Consider the following 4,489-nt stretch of genomic DNA (forward strand, 5'->3'; position numbering starts at 1 on the left):
TAGTACTTCGGAAAATGGAAACCTTGAAAATTAAGTTTCCAGTCTTGCAGTGTATTAGATTTGACTCAAGAAAAAAAAACCCTATCACAGTGTTAAATATTCTCTCCACTTATATTAGTACATTCTTCCTTATTAAAATTTAGATTCATCCTCTCTGAGAAGTTCCAAGCTTTGCTGAAACATTTTGATGTGTATAAGCACTTCCTTTCTATAGCATGGAATGTGCTTCCTATAGCATGGAATGTGCTTCCTACTTGTAGTGTATTAACGTTGGTATTAGTTTTTATTGTAGACAAAGTAATGGCAAACTATACACAAGTGCTGCATACCTAAAACTTTTCTAACATTTAACACAGTTTTGCCCACTTATTTATGAATTATCAAGCTAGTTTGTGCTATAATAATAGAGTTTCTACAGCAGAAACAATAGCCATATGTCCTGAAAAGTCTAAAATATTCATTATCCATTCCCTTAAAGTAAAGCTTGCCAACCTCTATCTAGATAAATTATAATTGATAAGTCTGTCGCTTCTCGGCTTTTTGGCTAAGATCAAAGTATAGTATCTGTTCTTATGCATGACAGAGCCTGGCAAGCTACCTGTGTTGTATTAGATATGCCTAAAACAGTAACAATAACGGGTCTCATTCCCCTGACCTTGAAAGAGCCTCTGATGCAGCACTGTTCAGAAGGACAAGTAAGGAGAGGTTGCTAAAATCTCAGGGCTGGGACGAATGGAGATGAATGGAAATGTTACTGGTACCTGCTTGAGCAAATCGATGAACAACAGGATTACAGTGATACAGTGATAAGTCTGTCAGTGATGATAGAAATGTTGTATCAGGGCTGTTCAACATGGTAGATTTTTAACTTATTAAACTATGATAGTATTACTAAAAAAGGAGATCACATGCAGAGATTCCCAAGGGTTGCTCCTGATTATGTGGTCAGAAATCACTCCTGATGACTTGGGAGACTAAATGGGATGCTGGGAATTGAACCCAGGTTGGCTGTGTGCAAGGCAAAGTGCCCTACCCGTTGTACTATTTCTCTGACCTTGGGATAGAGATTTAAGAAAGCCAAACCTATCTCGAATTCAAATTCTATATAATCTTTAGAAAACTGGAAGCTTGTTTTCTCCTAGTAAATCACTGCTTCTCGTGCAACACTGAATTTGTGGGGTTGACAGCAAATGAGCACGTCTACTGAGAAGATGTCATGCTACTGAGTTTAGTGTAGAAGACACTGAATCTGTGAATCCAGCTTCTTGAAGTTACACTCTCTTACATTTAAATCTTAGCACTACCTCTGACTGCAGGAGATAAATATTTCTTTAAACACTGTCATTGAAGCATTCTGGTTTATATACCAGGCCCTGGGTTAATAATTTTTTTTAATCTAGCCTTTTATTTTCTTTCTTCCTGTGGATGTTAACTTTCTTCTAACTCCCAATCCTCCTAATCCCCCCTACTCCAAATACTTCAAACATTAGAACTATTTTATAAACTATTGCTTCCCTTTCTCTATGTTCCTCTTCTCAGTATACTGAGGATGAATTCTAAAAACTATAATGCTATGCATACCAGAGTAATCATTATCCCACTAATCAGTCATGAAGCTATCTCAATACATTCCATACATGTTCCTTTCTGAATGTCTACTTCTAGCTATACTGGACATGAGCTTTCCTAGGATCTTTCCCACAGTTGGATCCTAAAATAAGAATTTAAATGCAGGAGGTATGGTGCCACCAGCAGGTCAATCTGTACCTGTGAGGTGAGTGCATCAGCAGCCTGATGGCGCGTTCGCCATCCTTCAGAGGCCACTGGACAGTCAGGTATGGTCCCCCAGTGACGAGACACACAGGGCCTCACGGGATGGGGATGGAGCCGGTCCTGTCCTCCCCACCTCAATGAGACCCCAAGTCATCACCCATGAATGGCCTCTCTGGCTCCTGATCAAGCTGCTTAATGGCCATGATCCCAGAGACTCAGAAACAAATCTCAAAACCCAGCGGTTTTTGGCAGAAATGCATCTGGACCATGCAATAGGTTACTGTCTCCAGGCCACAGCACTGGGGAAAGAGTGCTGTCCCTCCGCCTGCTCCCCCTAGGCGGCTTGGTGGCTGTCATCCTCCAGAGGCGATTGGACAGTCAAATCTGGGTCCGCAGTGATGAAACTTGTTGGGCCTCACAGGATGGGGGTGGAGCCGGTCCTGTCCTCCCCACCCCAACGAGACCGCAAGTCATCGCCCACGAAGGGCCTCTCTGGCTTCTGATCAAGCTGCTCAATGGTCATGATCCCAGAGACTCAGGAGCAAATCTCGAAACCCAGTGGCTTTTGGCAGAAATCCCTCCAGAATTAAGTGTTAAAATTCAGAATTTCAAAATCACGTGGCCCTACTGCAGTCACGCAACATCATATGTTATTCATAACCAGCAATAGAAAACAAATTGTCTACTGTTGCTTTTCAGCAAGTCTGAGTGTTGGGGTAAAATCTCAAATAATAACGGTGGGTCTGGTGTCAAAATATTGAATGTGATCAAAGTAGAGAGAGAGTAATGTGGAAATCATCTGCCCCACAGGCAGGGGGAGGGTGTGGGATGGGGGTATACTGGGGTTTTTGGTGGTGGAGAATGGACACTGGTGAAGGTACAGGTGTTTCATTGTACGACCGAGACTTAGACCTGAAAGCTTTGTAACTGCTCTCACAGTGATTCAATAAATAAAATTTTAAAAAATGAAAAAAAAGAATTTAAATGCATATGGTTTTGAGAAAAAAATTTCAGGAAAGAAGAGTCACAGAGTATTTGTACCATACATTTACACAGAGAAAGCAAAGGAAAAATAGAAAGCCTATAGAAGACATATTCACGATCCACAGCATCACGGTCCTCCCGTTATTCATCGATTTGCTCAAGTGGGCCCAGTAACATCTCCATCGTGAGACTTGTTGTTACTGTGTTTGGCATATTGAGTACGTCACAGGTAGCTTGCCAGGCTCTACCGTGAGGGCGAGATATTCTCGGTAGCTTGCCAGGCTCTCCGAGAGGGGCGGAGGAATCGAACTCGGGTCGGCCATGTTGGCTGCATGCAAGGCAAACGCCCTACCGCTGTGCTATTGCTCCATCCCTAGAAGACATATTAATAAGCGAATTAGTATAGTGTGTAGATGGAGTGCAATACTGCTCAATACTGTTAGGACATTTTGGAAATAGTATGGAACATACTTTGAACATTTTTCTACAATATTCATTCTTAGATATTCTTATTTTGTCAATTTTATGACATTTCTCACCTGCCCTGTGAATATAATTAACTAACACTGTCAAGAGGAAAATTGCAAATGCCTGCCATCATCATAATCAATAATGGTGAGTGTTGAAATGATAAAATAGCACCAATAATATCAAGTACAATGCTGAAAACATAGAAAATATCTAAAAGCTACAAAATAGTACTCAGACAAAGAGATATGGGAAAAGTAACAAAAGCAAAATTAAAATGAAATCATTGGATGTTTACACATATATACACTTATTTTTCACTACTGAAGGTAACCAGCATGTTAGTTCTATGAACTTTTCAGAATAATAGAGCTGGTCAATTAAAGTAAGTCTTTTAAAAGGTAAAATTAGTGATTTTTCCTCCAATCTTTCTTTGCTTTACCCTCCCCACATACTCCGTGGCCAAGATTGATCAGAGGGGGTATCCTCCTTTTGAAAGACAGCATTCCCTCATCCAGTTATTCTAAATATGAGTGATATCATCCTGTGTTTAGCCTTCTTTTTCTGGCTTACTGCATTGAATATGATGTCTTCCAACTCCATCCATGTTGATGCAAATTGCACAATTTCTTCATTCCTAACAGCTCTGTTGTGTTCCACTGTGTATATTTACCACATCTTCATGATCCACATATCTGTCATTTAACATATAAGTTGATTCCAAATCTTAGCTACTGTACTATAGTGCAGTGTATAATGGTGTGCATACATTCCTTTGAAAGAACATTTTTCTCTTCTGGGGATAGAATTGAAGTTTCGGGGCTATGAGAGCTTATTTCTGAGTACACTGAGTATCCTCCAACTGTTTTCCAGAGGGGTCAGATCACATATCATTTCCACTAGCAGTGGATAAAGGTTTCTTTTTCACTACGTCCCCCCAAACAGATTGTTCCCAGTATTTTTGGTATGTGTCATTCACACTGGTATAAGATGATATCTCATTTTTGTCTTGATTTGGATTTTCCTAATAACAAGTGATGAACATTTTTCTCATGTGCCTATTGGCACATGCTGGTCTTCCTCAGGGAAGTGTCCATTCATTTCACCTCCCCATTTTTTTTATGGGACTTTTAGATTTTTGTTGTTGTTGTTGATCTTTGTGATCCTGGAAACCAACCCCTTATCTGATGTCAGAATCAAAACTAAACAAATGGGACTACATCAAAATTTAAAGTCTTTATATGGCAAAAGAAAGGTGGGCTAA

The 4,489-nt window shown here is 40.1% G+C and overlaps 1 pseudogene; it reads left to right on the forward strand.

The window, feature by feature from the left end:
• Positions 1-524: 524 nt before the first annotated feature.
• LOC130021230 (uncharacterized) lies at positions 525-635 on the forward strand (annotated as a pseudogene).
• The last annotated feature ends 3,854 nt before the right edge of the window (positions 636-4,489 follow it).

Source organism: Sorex fumeus, unplaced genomic scaffold (assembly GCF_029834395.1).
Source record: "Sorex fumeus unplaced genomic scaffold, SorFum_2.1 ptg000014l, whole genome shotgun sequence".
In the NCBI taxonomy this organism is placed as follows: domain Eukaryota; kingdom Metazoa; phylum Chordata; class Mammalia; order Eulipotyphla; family Soricidae; genus Sorex; species Sorex fumeus.